Source organism: Danio rerio, chromosome 12 (assembly GCF_049306965.1).
Source record: "Danio rerio strain Tuebingen ecotype United States chromosome 12, GRCz12tu, whole genome shotgun sequence".
NCBI classification, from domain to species: domain Eukaryota; kingdom Metazoa; phylum Chordata; class Actinopteri; order Cypriniformes; family Danionidae; genus Danio; species Danio rerio.
In genome coordinates this window covers 47,666,798-47,688,054 of record NC_133187.1, presented here as the reverse complement: position 1 = coordinate 47,688,054, position 21,257 = coordinate 47,666,798, and the positions used below count along the sequence as shown (strand labels likewise).

The following is a 21,257-nucleotide window of genomic DNA, read 5'->3' as shown; positions in this document are numbered from 1 at the left end:
GTGATTGGGAAATGCGGTCACCCTTTATTTTAAGGGTCGGTTTGTTGAATTTACATTGCATCTATGCCAACTAATTCTCATTAGATTATAAGTAGACTGTTAGGTTAGGGTTAGGGTAAGTTGACATGTACTTGCAAAGTTTCTTGTACTCAGTTAAATGTCTGTTGAAGGAGCAGTATCAGCAGATATTGAGCAGACAGCTTACTAATACTCAAATAGACCATCAAAATAAAGTGTTACTGGAAATGCCTGATGGGAAATGTTGTGCAGTTCAGTGGCAGAATTGTAGTGATAGTGAATCTTCTCTAGCAATCTGTCAGGGTTAGATCGCAGGCAATCATAACAAAATCCCTAAGTGGTCTTGCACTAATATTCTTGTCTGTGTTCATTCAGTTGTACACTCAATTAAGGGCACTTAGATGTGCTGATCAGTTACTTCCAGTGTTGGGGTAACACATTACAAGCAATGTGAGTTACATAATAATATTAATTTTCTAAGTAACGAGTAAAGTATTGCATTACTTTAAATATTAATTCATAATAATATTTAGGTTACTTTTTAAAAATGTAATGTGTGTTACTTTTTAGTTTAGTTAATCAGCTTTTACAAAATACATTGCTTAATTGAAATTAGGTAAGTCACATTGAATTACACACTCAATGAGAGAATTTGCTCCCTGCAGGCACAGACAGAAACTAAAACAGTGTTGAAAAAGTAATGCAAAAGTAACTCAAAAGCAATGTCATGCATTACTTATAAGTATAGTGCCAGACAGAATCTGCAGACATTTGTTGCTATTTCTGCGCAGAATTGTGTTAAAATCTGTGCATTTATGCAGAATTATTTTGAGAATATTATAACTAAAATTGTGGCAAGGCAGTGGCGCAGTAGGTAGTGCTGTCGCCTCACAGCAAGAAGGTCGCTGGGTTGCTGGTTCGAACATCGGCTCAGTTGGCGTTTCTGTGTGGAGTTTGCATGTTCTCCCTGCCTTCGTGTGAATTTCCTCCGGGAGCTCCGGTTTCCCCCACAGTCCAAAGACATGCGGTACAGGTGAAATGTTTCCCAGAGATGGGTTGCGGCTGGAAGGGCATCCGCTGCGTAAAAACTTGCTGGATAAGTTGTCGGTTCATTCCGCTGTGGTGACCCCGGATTAATAAAAGGACTAAGCCGACAAGAAAATTAATGAAAGAATGAATGAATAACTAAAATCTTACTATGTTAAATAAAAAGTTATACCTCTTAACTTTTATTTAATTTTTACAATGCAAATCTAATGAGATCCACTTTATTTGGTAAACAAAGCAAGTCTCTCATATAATATATCTACTAAAAGACAGAAAATATTACTTTACAAACTATATGGTAAATAAATCATATAAATATATCATATATTTTCATATTAGTCAATAATATTACTGAAATAAATTTAAAAACTGAATAAATATAAATTTACACACATTTACATAAATAAATAAACAGAATCAATGATGGGCTAAAAATCTGCGGAAATCAAAGTCCGTGTGGGCCTACTTATAAGCAGGCTAACTTTTGGCTGTTCCCAAACAAGGTTAAAATACAGGAAGGATTGTGCTTTTGCAGAGGTCGCACCAAAACTCTTGATAATTTGCCTCTCCATGTTAGGCAGAGGAAAGGCTTTCTGTTTTTAAATTACTTTTTTTTTTTATCTAAATGAGATTGTTGTGTCTGTTTTATTTGTCCTTTGTTTTAAATGGTGCATGCATGTACAGCATTTTCTTTTGTAAACACTTCTTGTAAAAGCGCTATATAAATAACTTGACTTGATTAGAGCAATTAGTGCATTTAGGGATCAGCTGATAAACTCCAGAAGAAGACAAATGCCTCACTTGTCATCACACTTATTTTAGCTTTCAGACACTGAAATACACATTAGTACCAGCAAAACAACCATTACTGTTTGAAAAATATGCTGTGGAAATGACAAAAATAATCGTATTAAACTAAATGTGAAGACATACCTTATTCACATCACGTCAGTACTTGTTTACAAGCTCTTGAGGTCTTGAGACCTGCTGTGACAAAAACTCGAAACAATCCTGGATCGTTCCAGCATCCATTCCCTAAATGATTTACATTTGCTAAATGACAGAAAAATTAGAGATTTTTTTTTTTTTTTGACAGTCAAAAGTTTACACACATTTCCTTGGTATTTTTTAGCTTTGCTTTTAAACTGTATAACTTTGGTCAAATGTTTTGGGTATCCTTATACAAGCTTCTCACAATAAATTGAAGGAATTTTGGCCCATTCCTCCTGACAGAATTGGTGTAACTGAGTCAGATTTGTAAGCTGTCTTGCACACACAACTCTGCCTACAAGTTTTCTATAGGATTGAGTTCAGGGCTTTGTGATGGCCACTCCAAAACATTCCCTCTGTTGTCCTTACAGCACATTTTACCTAATTTGGCAGTATGCTGAGGCTCATGGTCTGTCTGGAAGACCCATTTGTGGCCAAGTTTTAATTTCCTGGCTGATGTCTTGAGATGTTGCTTCAGTATTTCTCCATAATGTTCTTTCTTCATGATGCCATCTATGCTGTGAAGTGGACCAGTCCCTCCTGCAGCAAAACAGCCCCACAACATGATGCTGCCGCCCCCATACTTCACAGTTGGGATGGTGTTCCTAGGCGTGTAAGCTTTCCCCTTTTCCTCCAAATGTAACACTGCTCATTATGGCCAAACAGTTCAATCTTAGTTCCATCAGACCACAGGACATGTCTCTAAAAATTTGTCTTTTTCCAGTGTTTTGCAGACATCGTTTTCTTTCAGCAGCCTACACCGATGGGGGAAAAAGCCACTTACAGTAAAACTGAACTAAATGGGTGTTATGGCCAGCAGAGGCGCTGATGTTAAACCAAGAACTGAAGTTTTTATTGTGTCTTGGAAGACCACCTTCTTCTGAGACATCCGGAACTGAAAGTATGCTGGGTGCGTGATCACAGAGAGAGAGAGAGAGAGAGAGAGAGAGAGAGAGAGAAAGAGAGAGAGTCAAACAAACTCAGACTGAAGACAGAAACACTGTCGGTGAGTAAAAACTCTGTCAGAACAGCAGATTACCTCATTTATATTTACTAAACAATTCATAATCAGCTGCTGGAGAGGCTTGAGCGTGTGTGCATGATGTTTTGTATTACCTGACTTAAACATTTAAGCTTCAAAATACTTCAGAGAAACTCGATTTTGTGATAAGTTAGTATGATCTGTTTTTTTTTTTTGTTTGTTTTTTTGCAGTGTTTATCACAGAATTCTACATATTTCTTCCGTTCAGTCAGTTAAAAATAAAACTGTTTCATCACCTCAATTTTTGTACAGCTCTACACGTTTTTATAGTGACTCTAGGTTGTAGGCTATTTAATGAATGAACGTTTCTCATGATGTGCTCTTCAGAGTGCTTTTCTGGTTTTTGTTTGTGTTTGGATAACTTCCAGAAGTAAATCTTATTCTCAGGTTTGAGGTGGGCTATACATTTGTTTTACTGTGAAATATAATATTCTGTGTTGCACTAGTGCTGTTTATTGAAGCGTAAATAAATAGTCTGCGATAGAAACCGCAACATAATTCTGTCATCATCATTTCATTGCTCTTGTGTCACTACTTTAAAGCGTCATATATCTTAATTAATATGTTCAAAATAATGATGAAATATTTGTTTTAATATTGAATATTGAGAGTTGATTTATATCAAGCGATTAAATACACGTTGAAATCATCATCTTTAAAGTGTTTATTTACTACTAACATTGATTATGCTTTATTTTAAGGAGTCTGTAAAGGATTATTATTTCTATCAGGAGAGAATGAAAACGAAACTAGACTGAAAATTCACACAATTCATTAATGTTGTCTCAACACAAATCAATTCATTTAATTTAACACTTTTAGCAAATTTATGTGGATTGAACATAAAAAATTAAGTTGTCCAAATGAATTCTTAAAGGGCCATGAAACCCTCTCGTTTTTGCAGGGTGTTTTCACAGTCAGAAAAGTGGGTGTGTCCAGCTCTGTTTAGGGGGGAGTGTCGGAGGAAGAAAAGTGGGATGGTGTGGGAATGTCTATTTTGGCACGCGCGAGTTTCACAGTAGAAAGTGATGGTGTTTAACCTACATGGACATCTGTAGTCGAATTATTTGCCGAATTATTAAATGGTGAACTTTAACTGCAGTTTGGCTCTTTCATTCAGGGAATTCAGTCATGCCCCTCGCGACAAACGAGATATTTGATTCGAGGAACTGCTCTAAGCGTGTATTTTTCATGCAATGTTTGATGCCGCACGGCGAAAGAAAGAAAAAAAAACTTTAGCATTTCCCGGAAACTTAGATGCACACGGCAGGTAGTGTCAGAAAGCCGCGTGTGTTATTCCGGTCACTAAATGCGGTAAAAACCCTACACGAGGTTAAAGTGTGGTTGTGGTCCTAACATGTTACGGTGCAATAGTTAACTTAGTTCGATACGAACAAACTGAATAAACAAAGAACACTGCTCGCTCACTTACCAAATCTGTAGAGACAGGACAATCACCAGCAACTAGAGCCGCGTCTTTATTAAGAGGAGACTACAAGCGAATCCAGATCTCAGCGTTTGCAGATGAGAACATATGAGGGTAAATCAGTTGCGAAACTCGAGAGCTTGCAAATGTAAATGTGAGCACTTGTGATAATAATATTTGTATGTGTAGGTTTAAATGTACACTTACAGCTCTGATGTGAACAGCTGAAATCCTCGATTAGCACACACACACAACAATCCACACACTTGTGTTTTAAATTCGAAGTTGCAGATTAATAGTTGTGTATTTGTAAAATGTCATTCACAAATACAAAGTGACAGACACACGTGTGCACGGCAAATTTGATTGCATCTTTGCTCTACAACCACAGGTCGGCACTCACAACCTCTCAGATTCGTCAGTACAACTACAAATCTCCCGCGCTCTGACTTTTGCAACACATCTCCCGCGATCTCTGTAGCAGAACTCATCTGTGCACTCGCAGATGCAGAGGCCAGCGCGGGGCGGGGGAGGTGTAAAGCTGTTTGATTGGCTGATGCCTGACCAATGAACAATGCCAGCAGCCAACAGGACTGAGGTGCAAAATAATAATTTCCCACGATTATTTCATTAGTTAGGGTTTATTTAAACTCTTTTCTGAAGAGATTCTTGTTAAAAAAATCATAAATTCTACTGTAATGTACATACCAGTAAAAGAGCAGCAAAGCCAGTTTATTGGTTACAGCCAGCCAATGAGATGGGGCGTTTCTGTTTGTCAGCACACAGGGCAGCTCACGTTGTTGGAGGCCTCGAGCAATCAGAGGGTAAGTTATGATTTTTAATAATTATCTATATGTTCAATACTGTTAGCTAAGCTAAGGACTGTGCTGGGTGCTTCTCTTGTTTGTTTCTTATATAAGAAAACAGTTATGAGTTATCTAGGAACTGCTTTCAATCATGTTATATGGTTCTAAAGATACGATTCAACCCACATGAAATAAGAAGTTGTAATAGTATTTATAGTAAATAATATTACGTTTTTGAACCATACTAACTATAATAAACTGTATTATACTGTATATATTGCAGTATCTACAACTTTGTTAATGAATGCAAAAGCACACTGTAGTATTAACTAGCATGAACTTTAATGAATTGAAATATATTTACACACACGCACACATTAATAGCAATTAAAAATAACACTAGGCGTTTCAGTTTCTTACAGATCATACCGGTTTTTGTTATTATAACCTGCATCATATCTATCTATCCATCTATCTATTTACATGTTTGTGTACAGTGTGTCCTTTATATCACTTTTTTAATTATGAAAGTTACTACCTTTATTTCTCAGTTTCCTGTAAGGATGGAGTGACAGGAGAGATCAGCATGTTTCAAGTCGATGAGGAACTCAGAGAAGCTGCATAGCTTGAATAGGATGTTATTTATGCTAAAGATGACATGATGATCCAGCTCATCTACAAACACTTCAAAATGATTCAGATCATTCAAGAGGAAGCCAACCATTTATTTTCTCTTTTTACCTGCCAAGATGACTACAGATTTGAACAAAACACACACTCACCCACACACACAACTTTTATTTTGATAATTGTTTAATGTAGTATTTTTACACTTTACTGTAAGGCAGGGGTGTCAAACTCAGTTCCTGAAGGGCCGTAACCCTGCACGTTTTTAGTTGCAACCCTGCTTCAAAACACTTAAGTGAAAGTTTCAAACAAACCTGAAGGACTCAATTAGTTTGATCAGGTGTGTTTAATTAGGGTTAGAACTAAACTTTGCAAAGCTGCAGCCCTCCAGGAACTGAGTTTGACACCTGTTCTGTAAGGGAATGTAATTTGTCAAATAAAATTTACAGTCCAAATAAGTGCAGCGCAAATGTCTAGTTACTTGTATTGAAATATTTCAGGGTTTTTCCTTGTTTATAATGAGATGGAGGTGGTAAATCCAACTTCATCATTACCCATCAAATGTTATCTCCTCTTTAATCCTTTGCTCAAGCCTTTACTAATGGTCAGAAAGCAAGCCATTGTGTAAAGCTGGTTGATGCTCGCTGTAATAGAGAGAGATGATGACTGTTCAGCTTATGTTGCTTAACCCTGCAGATGAGATGCTCAAAGTGGACCCTCTGCCGAGCGATGGACACTGTCTCCCTCACCTAGTTGCTCTTCCTTTGAACACACATATCATGTTGAAGGATGCAAGTTGTGGACCTAAATCAGATGTAATGCATGTAGATGTATAAATTAGAAAGAAATGAAACTGCTTTAAAATGTATTAGGTTTTACATATAAAGTATACTTCAATTCATTAAAGTTCATGCTAGTTAATACTACAGTGTGCTGTTGCATTCATTAACAAAGTTGTAGATACTGCAATATATACTGTATAATACAGTTTATTATAGTTAGTATGGTTCAAAAACGTAATATTATTTACTATAAATGCTATTACAACTTCTTATTTCATGTGGGTTGAATCGTATCTTTAGAACCATATAACATGATTGAAAGCAGCTCCTAGATAACTCATAACTGTTTTCTTATATAAGAAACAAACAAGAGAAGCACCCAGCAAAGTCCTTAGCTTAGCTAACAGTATTGAACATATAGATAATTATTAAAAAATCATAACTTACCCTCTGATTGCTCGAGGCCTCCAACAACGTGAGCTGCCCTGCTGACAAACAGAAACGCCCCATCTCATTGGCTGGCTGTAGCCAATAAACTGGCTTTGCTGCTCTTTTACTGGTATGTACATTACAGTAGAATTTATGATTTTTAACAAGAATCTCTTCAGAAAAGAGTTTAAATAAACCCTAACTAATGAAATAATCGTGGGAAATTATTATTTTGCACCTCAGTCCTGTTGGCTGCTGGCATTGTTCATTGGTCAGGCTTCAGCCAATGAAACAGCTTTACACCTGTCCCGCCCCTCCCCCGCCCCCCGCGCTGCTCACGCCTCTGCATCTGCGAGTGCACAGATGAGTTCTGCTACAGAGATCGCGGGAGATGTGTTGCAAAAGTCAGAGCGCGGGAGATTTGTAGTTGTACTGACGAATCTGAGAGGTTGTGAGTGCCGACCTGTGGTTGTAGAGCGAAGATGCAGTCAAATTTGCCGTGCACACGTGTGTCTGTCACTTTGTATTTGTGAATGACATTTTACAAATACACAACTATTAATCTGCAACTTCGAATTTAAAACACAAGTGTGTGGATTGTTGTGTGTGTGTGCTAATCGAGGATTTCAGCTGTTCACATCAGAGCTGTAAGTGTACATTTCAACCTACACATACAAATATTATTATCACAAGTGCTCACATTTACATTTGCAAGCTCTCGAGTATTGCTACTGATTTACTTTCATAAGAACAGCTCTCAGGTAAACAATAATCCTCCTTAGACACGTAAGTTGTTGTCGAGCGTCGCGTACACTGTTAATCCACACGTGAGTCTGAGCTCTCACAGAGAGAAAATAAAAACGAAACTTAACTGCAGCAAACTATAAAAGCAACACTTCACGTTTGTTTTGCCAACACAACGTGGCGTCTCTGTGGCGTAAACACTGTGACAGTTATGAATATTAATGAAGTTGCACAATAGAGCGCGCTGATTGGTTTGAACCAAGCTTTACTCATGCATTAATGCAGCAGGCTGTAAGACGTAATAAGACACACTCTGGCACAGACGTCCAGTCTGCACGCTGGAATACACACTATTATCTCTTGACCGTGACGCAGCTTCAAAAATTCATTTCAAACCGGAAGTACGAATTTGCTTGAAATAACTCAAAAACAACCAATTTACACTTTTTAGTGAAATATAGGTGTCCTAATAGTGTTTTTAGCAGTGTGGGACACATATACGACTGTCAACAGCTCAAAAAATGTGTTTTGGTGTTTCATGACCCTTTAAGAATTGTGTTGTTGCTCATTTTAAGTGAAGTTTCATAAACTAATTTCGAGAGGAGCATGTGATTTGATTGAGCACTGCTGGCCACTCATCCGTAATCAGTAATAATCCAATCAGAGCGATCCTAGTTTAATATAAATGGATCACTTTCTCCTCAGTGCTCTATCTTCGTTTTAGAAGAATCCCCCCTTCCGTCCCATCTCCTCCTTTTCTCCCCATTCTAAAGGGGGAGCTATCGAGACCTACCTGATCTCGGATCCCCTGATATGCTTATTGACCGGGCTCAAATATCTCCGAGCTCAGGGTTCTCTCCCGGGACTGCATGCCAAACCTGCTTTAAATGCCAACCATATCTAAGTGGGAACGCTTGAAATAAGTAGTTTGAACAAGCAAAAATTACATTACAGAGTGTCCTTGTTTTAATTTACATATTCATCTAACCACTGAATATGTTAATACTTGCCTGCATTTACTATATGGTAATGGTTAGAATGTTTAGGGTTAGGTGTCTTTATACATATAAGGACACCTTAAAATAAAGCTTGACCATACTCTCTAGTACTTCTTTATTAGTAATGCTTAAATTTCACCTTTGTTATTGTATGTTTTTATTTCAGCTGGAAACTGAAAGCCATGGCTGTAATAAATGCAGTGCAGATCTTCATGCTGCTGTTGGGCTTCACTGCAGTCTGCCAAACTGATGCTGGTAAGAGTTCTTAAGAAAGTGTGTTTGATTATGTGGATGGGGGAATGTTTAGGCTTGTCCAAGTATTTCAACTATGAGTAGATACCATTGATAGTGCAAAAAAGCAAGTAGAATCTGTGTAGTGTATAAATGCTTGAGACGTATCAAAGAGAAAACCATTTCTTTCATATTCATATTCATAGCTCCTTGGTCAGTCTGACCTACCACCACATACTGACCTGACCTATGTGCAGGCATCACGTCTATGGAATGCTTTAGATGCTAATCTAAAATTGCAAAGCAATGGCGATGTCTTTTATAGAGCTAGAGACTACCAGGTTATTGTGTGAACATGCTGACTTTCTTTTTAAGTTTAGGGATTCACATATATAGGGATTATGTTTGTGAGTTTTGAAAGTATTATTATAATTTGTGTTGTATTTAGTTATTTTGGACATGTATTAAAAGCAAATGCATATGGTTTGTCTAATGTAATTGTGATTAGGCCTGGCTCCATGGGGGGCCTGGGGGGGCCTGGCCCACCCAATCAGAAGCTTGGCCCACCCTGAACCCACATCAGAAAACAAACATTTTTTTGCGATGCTTTTCATATCTGAGAAAGCAGCATAAGATGTGACCGTGAGCTTCAGAAAACATGTTTTGGCAAGCCAGGCTTGTTTACAATCTTGATTAAAGTATTCCGTTTAAGTCATTTTAAACCATTCAGGCTGCATAAGATGAAAGAGAAACTAATTTAGCATAGAGCGCAGGTATCTGTGTGCATCACAGTCATATGATCTTTGAAAATGATGAACACATTTTCTAAATAATCAGAAACGTAATAATGTAATGTGTTACGAGTGGCGATGGTGATTGACAGCTCACTCGACCAATGGTTGCACACCTGAAACAGGACAGGATCCACAACAGGAGAGAGAGAAGAAAACGCAAAACGGAAACACATACAATACATACGAAACAATACAACAAAACACCACAAGACATACGTGAAATATAACACATGTATCCATTTTGTAAAGGCCAAAAGAAGGATGGCTTTGGTCAAAAAATGTACCTGCAACTATAGAATCGCCCAGTTCAGTAAGTAGTTCAGTTCAGTAAGTGGTTCACACTTAGCTCATGATTTATATATGGCTTGTTTGGTGCGCTGTCCCGGGAGAGAGCCCTGAGCTCAAGGGATCCTCGAGCCCAGAGCTCCCCCCTTTCACAGGGCTAGGGGGGATTGAGCTCAGGTCGATCCAACTCCCCTAGCTGCTGAGGCCAAGGCGAACTTCCTGAGAGTAAGACATTGAAAAAATATTTAGACTTATTTGTCTGTAATATAGAGCACATTTGGATGGTGGGAGGAAACCGGGGAACCCGGGGGAAACCCACGCGGACACGGGGAGAACATGCAAACTTGTAGAAAGGAAATTAAACTATATATATATTATATTAGTGCTGTCAAAATTAGTGCGTTAACGCATGCGAAAAACCTCCGCATTTCTTGACTCTGTGTTCCTTTAATGTAATCAAATCGCTGCGTACACGGTAGACTCTTAATAAGAGTACTATCTTAATCATATTCAAATCTGAGAATTGGTGTCTAATGTAAATGTACTAGGCGAGGCAGTGGCGCAGTAGGTAGTGCGATTGCCTCACAACAAGAAGGTCGCTGGGTCGCTGGTTCGAACCTCAACTCAGTTGGCTTTTCAGTTTGGAGTTTGCATTTTCTCCCTGCCTTCGCGTGGGTTTCCTCCTTGTGCTCCAGAGAAACATGGAAATCCAACATGGAAGTCAATGTTTTCTTTATTGGTATTGATTGTAAATTCAAATGGCATTAACATGCCTGTGTTTTATTTCTGTAATAATTATGGCTGTCAAGCCAGGTTCTTGATGGTTTATTGTGGGTATGTTGTTTACATGAAGAAATCTGTGTTACAAGTTAAACAAAAATTCTAATAAACAGTTATATTTTGAACGTAAATAGTTTTTGTTTTGCCTTTATAGTAATTTTACATTTGAATAGACAAAATTACAAATTTCAGTCTTTAAAATGTGATTAATCGCGATTAATTTTCTAAAAGAAGTGTGATTAATTAGTTAATTTTTTTTAATCGATTGACAGCACTAAGATATATATATATATAGTGACTTGGGATCCTCTGATTGGAGGATAATGATTAGCTAATGTGGACCAGCTGGGTCAATCATGAGCACATGCTCCTCTCGAAATCAGTTTTAAATGAAAAGTCACTTAGTTGATGGAGAGCAACATGAGTTTTCCTGCAAAACTTGGCAAACATCACTTAAGCCAGGGGTTCCCAAACTTTTCAGCCCGCGACCCCCAAAATAACAATGCCAGTGACTCGCGACCCCCAATATCCTCTAAGGTGGTTATAAATACAGAAACCTTGCATGCAATGACGCAGACACACCAATTAAATTTGTGTCAGTGCTTTAAATGTGCCAGACAGTATAACCTGATGTTATAAAATCAAAATGCATCTGACGCTATTGCTGCCTTTAATATAATGTAATTACCCCAGGGGTCGCAATCCAATAGAACTAGTAACTATAAGCTACTATAGTAACTATATAGTATATAGTAACTATAAACGACTATTTTTATTTTCAGTATAGTTATGGATAAAATATGTTAATTCTTATGGTTTAATAAAAATAAATCGATTTTTGGAAATCACCAGGCGACCCCCCCTTCACTGCCCCCCGACCCCCACTTTGGGAACCACTGACTTAAGCAACCAAACACTGAGATAAAACTAGTCTGCAGTATAAATAATAGTTTTAAAATAAAAGTTATTTTGCTTTTATTAAATTACACAAAGAACATTTCAAAAGATAAATACAGCATTTTTAAAATGCTATAAATTATTTTTTTACCTTTAAAATAATTGTTGTCTTATGTATATGTGTGTTGTTGTTTGTTTGTTTTTTTGGCCCACACGAAATGTCACTTAGCCCACCCTAAAGTCCATGGCAAACATTATTATTTTTACATTATTCTTCTGTTGCTGTATTATATTACTGTTATTATAATGGGTTTTGTTTTGTTTTTCAGATGGCTGCAATGTGAGATGTAATGATGTGACTGGAGCTGTGAGGAAAGAAGTGATGTTCAACTGCAGCTTCTCTGAACAGTGCACTGATTGCTGTGTTATATGGTTTAAGTTTCAGTATCCTGAGAACTATAATTACTCTGACATCTGTAGAGAAGGGTCTCCTGATGACCGCTGTAAGAAGAAGAAAACCTTCACATGCAGATACACTCCAAATACAGCAATGAAGGAAACATTCAGATTCTTTGTGCAAACTAATAGTTCAACAAAAACTGCAGAATTCACTGTGGATATATCAGGTATGTCTGTACTTTTTTACTAGTCAGTAAATGTTTGCAAATATACCTTAATTTTAAACTAATAATAATTTAATAATTCATAAGCATTCATTCATTCATTTTATTTTTGGCTTAGTGCCATTCATCCGTAAGCACAGCCTGTCAAACCTACAACCACTAACACTGAAGCTCCTGTCAATATGTGTAGTAGTTTAGAGCAACAAAGCAACCTAAATTTTCAAAAACAGATAACTATTAATGTATTTTGGATACATTTATAAATTAATAAATATATAAATATGGTTTTTAAATTATAACATGTGGAGTTTGCATATTCTCCCCGCATTTGCGTGGGTTTCCTCCAGGTGGTTTCCCCCACAAGTCCAAACACATGCAGTACAGATGAATTGGGTAATTATCCATAGTGTGTGAATGAGTGTGTGTGGATGTTTCAGAGGGGTGCTGTAACATTTAGGTGAGACAGATGTTAGCTGAGTCTTAAATTATTTGTGTGGAACCTGTTGACGAACTAAAGTTAATTAAACCTAACTAGTAAAAATTAAATTGAGTAAAATAATTTTGTTTTGATTAGTTAAGCTTAAATTAAATGATTTGTTGTAAACTAATTTGTTTACTCTCAATAGACAAAAATATAATATGCAACTTCTAAACAAATTTAGCTAGTCCATATAACCTAACTGATTTAAGTTAGTTCAACTCAAATGTCTCATGTTCAGCAAAATAAATTTACAATAGTTGGCTTGATTCAAACTAATTGTTTCAACCTAAAATAAGGCCATTAATTTAATTAGCTTTGAAATATTTATTTTTAACTTACATAAATATATTTTGTGGAACCCGTTGACAAGAAAAAATTAAGTAAACTCAACGTTTCATTTTTTTGAGTGCAGATGTAATGTGTGCGACAGATAAAGGATGAAGCAGGAATCCATTCTCTATTTAAGCTTTTTACTCAGTAGTTGAAACAATTATTTAACGGCAATAAATGGAAAGAAATAAACATTAACAAGTATCCTTAAACAAAAACAATGAGTGTAAGCCAAATCAAAGAAATTAACAAAACAAAACAATGCTTAAATTTTAAGTCTAAACTAGGCGACAAAAAGAAATACTAATAAAAACCGAGGTCTTCAGTGTGCACGACACCCGAACTAAACTAATTAAACTACAAAACTCAAAATAGACAGGTGCCAAAACACTCAAACGAATCTAACAAAACATCAATCTAAACTAAAACAAACCGGAAAAGACGGTCAAAGCTGAGATTAGAATCACACAACAGTCATCACATTAAAGCCAACAAAGTTCAACAAGCCGACTAGGAAAAAGCCGAAAAGAAAATGAATGAATCAGTGATAACATATTTCAGGAAAGATTTTTAGAGATGTTTAGTTGTGTGTGTGTGTGTTGTCAAGGAATCAGCTTCTCCACACTGAAGCATTTAATCATAGTGTGTGATGAGAATCTGACTGTCTGCACTGCAAAAAATGCTTTTCTTGCTTAGATTTTTTGTCTTGTTTCTAGTCCAAACATCTAAAAATTCCTAAATTAAGAAGAATTTTCTAGACAAGAAAAACATATTGTCTTGTTTTCAGAAATAATATGCCAATATTAAGTGAGTTTTTTTCTTAAAACAAGTTAAAAAATCTGCCAATGGGGTAAGCAAAATAATCTTACGTCAAAAGAAAAAAACAAGATTAATTTGCTTACCCCATTGGCAGATTATTTTGCTTGTTTTAAGGAAAAACTCACTTAATATTGGCATATTATTTCTCAAAACAAGATAATATGTTATGCTTTTCTAGAAAATGCTTCTTGATATAAGAAATTTTAGATATTTAGAGTAGAAACAAGACAAAAAATCTAAGCAAGGAAAGCATTTTTTGCAGTGTGCAGTCTGCAATGGGCAGAAGTTAGATTTATGATTTAAATAATAATAATTACTCTGGTCAATGCACCTTTACAGAGCATGAACCACACATAAATAATCCTGGACAATCTCCTGGACATGAGAAAACTTCTGTTTCTGCCATCTCTGCTGGTGTGGGCTGCTTCATCATCTTCATCATCATATTGACCATCATTATCATCTATAAAAAGCAGACAGGTGGATGTCAGAAAATGATGTCTCTGTTTACCAGACAGAAGGATCATGACAGTGATTCAGAAAAAGTGCAGAATCATTTTGAAGATTAATTTTAATGTGGTGCTCCAGAAAAGATCAGCTTCATCTGAACTGCAGTAATTACTGGAGTCTCTTTTAGACCTCAAACCTCATGACATCTGATCTTTTCACAGCTGATTTGTGCCACTTTCATGTGCTTTCATGTGCTCCTAAATCCGGCACAGATTTGTAATGTGAACGGTTGTATCAAACTTATTACAAGCATCTTATTCCTCTTCAGTGGCTGCTCATTAAACCCCCCGTCATGAGTCACTTTATGGGCTCTATTTTGACGGTCCAAAACGCTTTCAGGGCGTGTCAGAACGCGTTTTTGCTAATTTAAGGACCGGAAAATCCGCTTTGCACCATGGCGCATGGACTAAAAGGGTTGAGTTTATTCTCTTAATGAGTTATAGGTGTGTTTTGAGAATAAACCAATCAGAGTCTCATTTCCCATTCCCTTTAAGAACCAGCTGCGTCGCGCCATAAGCGCATTGCTATTACAGTTTTTCCCAATTGTTTACACACATTTTCTGAAAGCAGGGGCCTGTTTCAGAAAGGAGGTTAACTGAAAACTCAGAGTATTTTAACCCTGAAATGAGAGAAACTCTGGGTTTTCCGTTTCAAAATGGCAGGTTTGTTAAACTGGAGAAAGCAGGGTAAGTCAAGCCTGTTTCTGAAAGAAAGGTAACTTTAACTCAGAGTCAGTTACTGTGGTAACTTACTCTGTGAATCTAACCTGGTCAGAAGCAGGTTTTATTCTCTAAACTCAGAGTTTCTGTCTGTCTCCTCCCCTTTTTTAAAGATGAAGCGGTATTTCTCGCATTAGCCTTACGTTTCCACCCACCTATTTTAATGCTCATTTTGTATACGTGCATAAAAACGATTGATAGAAACGTCATGATGCACATAACTTTTTAAAATATGCATAAAAAACGCGCATAACTGAGTAGGATAAACTTTTATTCGATAGAAAATGTGCGCATAAACTACGATGGAAACACTTTTACTGAACAAATTACAGCATGTACATTAAAAAAAAGATCATGATCATATGATAATGAAAATGTGTGTAAATGAACAAACCAGCAGGCTGAGCACACTGTAACACGTCTTAAATATTGTTTTAGTCATTCTAAAATGCCTTAACTGTTTCAGTATTAGTGTATATTATTTATTACCTCCGAGCGTCTGGTGCGTGTGAAGAGTCTCCGCGTCTCATGGCATCAGACGCCCCCACGTGTTCATTGTGTTTCAGCGTTGTCTTCTGACATCGAGGCGCAAGTACATTAATTAGGCTAAATAAAGAATTAATTGACGCAGCTTCTTCTACCACAGTAAATTCTGCTTTTACTGTTGATATTTGATGCCAGTTTAATCAGGAAGTGACGATTTTTTTCTCTTTGACTCGTTGGATGGAATTTTATTCGCATCTTTTATGCAATATTCCAGTTTTGCACATACATTTATGTAATATATTTGGATGGAAACATAGCTATAGCCTACATTTTAGTCACACACAGAAGAACTGTACGAGAATGGCTTATGCTTATTTTTTATAAATAATTAAATTAAATTCACCTTCAACATGCACTGTAACTAGATTAATGGGATTATTATTCTTTCTAAAAATTATTTTTAGTGCTGCTTACCTTCTAAATGTTATATTAACCTCTATCACTTGATCAATAAAAAAGGCAGACACACAAGTACACTGTTAAATCATTTAAAACTAATAAATGTATAAAAAAAAGTTTAGAAAAAAAAATATAAATGTCACAAATTACATTACTTATTTTATTATACTTAAATATTTAAATTCTTAAAAAGTGAAATTAGGCATTAACTTGAGCAGCTGTTTTCCCACGCTAACTGTCTCTTCTTCACTGATGGTTGCTTCTTTTCAAATATATTCGCTCATATTTGCTATAACTTTGCATGAGAACATCAAGTTCAGCTGGAGAAAGAAATGGTGATCTCTTTTATAAGATATTGCCATAGTCACTCGTAATGTCTGCGCTCTATTGATAATGCCTTTTTATAGTCACGGTGTGCGCGCTTAACTCTGAGTTGGTCTACTCGAAGTTGATTGACCCAACTCAGATCAGCTGTTCTGAAACCGACAACTCTGAGTTTTTAATCTCTCGGTAAATCAACTCAGAGTTCAAGTTTAAACTCTGAGTTGTTTGAACCTCCTTATTGAAACAGGCCCCAGGTCTCATATTGTCAGATCTCTACACACAAATCACAAAACACACACACATTAGGCAAAACTCTTCAATTCTTCTGCAATATGAAACTCTGCGTTCAAAACATTGTGATTTCTTCTCAAAATGGTCTTTTGTTTTCAAATGACACACACAAGCCATCACATCAATAGACAATTATAAGATCAGTTGAACACTGATGTGCTGAATGTAAAACACTCTGACCACTTCTTCTCCATTTATCATTATGACTTTCTGTAAGCCTTTTTTTGTTCAGTGTTACACTTTACTACAGACAGCACGCCTACAGAAGTGCATTGTAAAATCTTTCAGAGGATTGTTTGTATGCAAAACAAACAAATACCAAATATATTTTACTGTATTTACCCCTCAAATACAGTGTACACAGTGTTCGTCCCAACCAAGTGTGCCGCAAGCCTGCGTTTGAGTGAAGATTTCGGCCGTTAGATCGCCCCCTGGGGGCTGGCTGCAGTACAAGTCATAAAGCCCGCCTCCTCCGTGTTAATGAAGGAGACTTGAGCCCAAATAAACAAAATTATTACACTTGCAATAAAATATCCCGAAAGATGGTTCTGGTCGATTAAGGCACTGGTTATTGTGCTGAAATAGGTGCAGATCTTCATTTTTGTAAACAGTTTGTTTTTAGCAGTAATTTAATGCTGGGCGTGTCATCGTGATTGACAGCTGTGATTGACAGTTTCTCGAAGCAGCGCGTCTGAGCTTCGGCAGGAGACTGAAGTGTTATTATTTGATTTCTGTGTTATTTTACCATGACAAAATGAGTTCAGCAGTAAACTACAGTTTTTGACATACGATCTGGTGGAACACTGTTTATTCGCTAAGGTCAGGGCTTTTTTCGGGCTTTATTAGTTTGCTGATACACACCTAGCCACCCAGATAGCAAAACAAACTCGGGCCAGTTCCAGCTAGATTCTCGCCTGCCGGAGACTTACCCCTCTGAGCTCAGACTGACTACCTCTGCTGGACCTACTCCGGATGCCTGGACTCACTGCCCGAGTCAATCGAGCCAGATTCGACGGCCGAGCGAGCCGGTGCTGCCGCATGCAAGCCGGAATCAGCCCGCGATGCCGCGAGTAGGTTATGCGCTGCGGTCCGGAGCTGGCGCGATTGAATATATAAATCCCTCATATTTGTTAACGTTATTACATCCATTTGTGTTGATATGACAGCAAACGCATGCTGAGCAGTTCGGGGGGCGTGGTTGATTTTACATAAAGTGTTTGGTTGGAAGCTCGACTCCGCTCATTATCGCGGCTCCTCCTCTGGCTCCATCAGACAGTCCTTCTGCGCATTTCAAGGCTCCAATTTCAGCAGTCTTTTGCGACAGTTTGTGCCCGTCTAACAGGCGTTTTGCCCTCAAGGCGTTCAATGGGAAAAGGGGCTGTCGCGTCGTCCATATTTTTTACAGTCATTGGTCCCAACCAACACAAAGTTGCAGATATCGTGGTCTACATATGCCATCAACAGAAGTATTTACTGAATACAGTCACAGTAAAAAAAATAAAAATAAAATAAAATAAAAAACAGTTATACTGCATCCTCTTTTCTGTTTTGGTCTGGCCAAGCAGCGGGGAAAATGTTCAATTCAATTCAATTCAATTCAATTCAATTCAATTCAGCTTTATTTGTATAGCGCTTTTACAATGTAGATTGTGTCAAAGCAGCTTCACATTAATGGTCATAGTAACTGGAACAGTGTGGTTCATTAACTGGAACAGTGTGGTTCAGGTTTTAGTGTTTAAGTTCAGTTCAGTTTAGCTCAGTTCAGTGTGATTGTGTGAATGTCACTTTGCAAGGCGAATCCAGCAAGGCGAATCCAGCCACGAAAAGCATCAACTGCTATAGCTTGGAGAAGGGGTATACTTGTGTGTGGATTCCAGTCACTTTACATCTCCAGGCAGAAAACAAAAATCCTCAATAGGTTTGAGGAATGGAGAATATGGAGGGGGAGATAAACATCTAAAAAACATAGGTGGGCAGTAAACTAGTTGTGAACCAGATCAGCTCTGATTTCTAAATTGCAATTCTGTGAAAGGTGTTTACTCATGTGATGAGTTGGTATGCAAAGTAGGACAACTGACTTTACAATTGTGAGTGACAGTGTGTTCCTTGTGAAAACAAAAGATTTTCTGCATGAAAATTGTGCAAAATGCAGAGAATTGTGTGTAGTGTTTTGAAAAAAGTGTGTTGTAAACCTGCAATTTGAGTGTAAAGCAGGAATTGTGCTTGTAGTTTAGCAGAATTGGTTCAGGGGGTTGGTGCATCAGTTACATGTTGTAGAAATTGTGTCTGTAGTACAAGTAATTGTGTGTAAAGATCTAAGAAAAACTGTAACACGACGTAAAGTACGTTCACTTTCGCTTTTGGTCTCGTGGATAGGGAAACCTATCTTTGACTATATTTGACTGAGTTTTTCTACTATTTTCTACTAGTTTTTCACTATTTACATTTGCACAACAGTTCATGCATTTCTCAAAACAATTAGTCATTTGTGCACATCCTAGTAGCAGTTTCTCATTCCTTACAACAAACTGCAAATGATTTTGGACATGCATGAATTCCTACAACTCTCTGCTGTTTATAACATTATCATTTGCTTATGTCATGTCAGTCAAAATGAACTCCACTTGTGAACGCTGAATAGTCACTCCATATAGTCCTCAGTTCATTACTGGAGTCATTACACAAATGTAGAACTACTGTAGTTGTCAAAATCTGTCAAGGATTTTATTTTCCGGCGACGCAGTGGATAGTGGATAGTGGATAGCACGTTCGCCTCACAGCAAGAAGGTCGCTAGGTTGCTGGTTCGAGCCTTGGCTCAGTTGTCGTTTCTGTGTGGAGTTTGCATGTTCTCCCTGCGTTCGCGTGGGTTTCCTCCAGGTATTCCGGTTTTCCCCACAGTCCAAAGACATGCGGTACAGGTGAATTGGGTAGGCTAAATTGTCCGTAGTGTATGAGTGTGTGTATGTGTGTGTGTGTGGATGTTTCCCAGAGAGGGGTTGCGGCTGAAAGGGCATCCGCTGTGTAAAAACTTGCTGGATAAGTTGGCGGTTCATTCCGCTGTGGTGACCCCAGATTTATAAAGGGACTAAGCCGACAAGAAAATGAATGAATGAATTTTGTTTTCCTGAAAATGTCTTCAAAATTGAACAATTTGATGAATGATTTACAGACCTGTGTGTGTTGTAGGTTCAGTTCCAATATGTTCTGCAACATTGTTTACAGTTGTGCACAGCTCTACGTAAAGGAAGTGTATGTTTGTTGTAAATAAGGGTGTGTTTATTCTTCTGCACAATGCTGTGAATAAATTAGAATTGTAATGAGCAAATGCAGTAAACATGTGAAACATACATATTCAGTGTCTTGTACTCAGATACCTCACTAAATGCAGTGATGTCTAACTTTACTGTAGTTTTCAAATGGCTGTGCAAATAGTATAGCGCTCTCTTGAGCATTTTCAGTGGCGTAGCGCAAAATGCAGAGGCCCCCCTGCAGGGATCGCTAACGGGGCCCCCTGATGAAGGGAGGGGGGAGGATACGTCAAACGTCAATTTGCATATCACTGGCGTCATCACAATCTACCGTTTCTGTTTGTTTAACAGCCTATAATTAATAAAGGGGTATTTATAATTGCACTACACTTCATATAAGCATGTTTATTTAGCTAAATTTATTGCTGTTTGAATACAGTATATAATTATAGATGTGTAGTGAATGTGCAGTAATCTCTCATGTGTAATAAACTCAGACAAGTTCAGAAACTGTCACTAATATCTGTGATTGTGAACAAGAAAAGAATAAACGGTCCAATTGAATTGTTAAAATAAAGTAGAAGTAGATCGGTTTGACTGTACAAGGGGAATACCTTCACACTGCCTGTGCTAAATCATTTGTCACCGGTGCGCAGAGGGGTGATCTGCTCTCGGGCTGCAGGTGGGAGAGGCTGCTGTAGAGGACTGACTGGGCTGCCTGCCAGTGCTGTGAGGCGGGGGAGGGGCTGGCGGCATCACACGCAGCTCGTTGAGAAGAGTAGGGACGGTACAGTATGGACAAATGACAGTCTAAAAAAAATCTCCAATAACACACAAAAAAGTCGCTAGATTTGTCGCTAAGGGGGTCTGAAAAGTCGCTAAATCTAGTGATAAAGTCGCTAAGTTGGCAACATTGGCGGCAAGCAATCAGAATGAAGTAGTCCACCGCTTGAGAGGTGTTCAGAGAACACAGACCTGAACTTTGGTTCCGACCACAGTTGTTCCCAAGAGTTTGATTATTGCGTTCGCCGGTGGATTTTTAATTAATGAAAATCACGACGACGCGGGGC

At 37.7% G+C, this 21,257-nt stretch overlaps 1 long non-coding RNA gene across 1 annotated transcript; it reads left to right on the top strand.

The window, feature by feature from the left end:
* The first annotated feature begins 1,601 nt into the window (after nt 1-1,601).
* Nucleotides 1,602-18,457, top strand: LOC100535892 (uncharacterized). Its single transcript, XR_011017481.2, has 5 exons — nt 1,602-2,668; nt 2,780-3,061; nt 9,076-9,164; nt 12,226-12,522; nt 14,489-18,457. It is a non-coding gene; the product is annotated as an uncharacterized lncRNA (long non-coding RNA).
* Nucleotides 18,458-21,257: the final 2,800 nt, after the last annotated feature.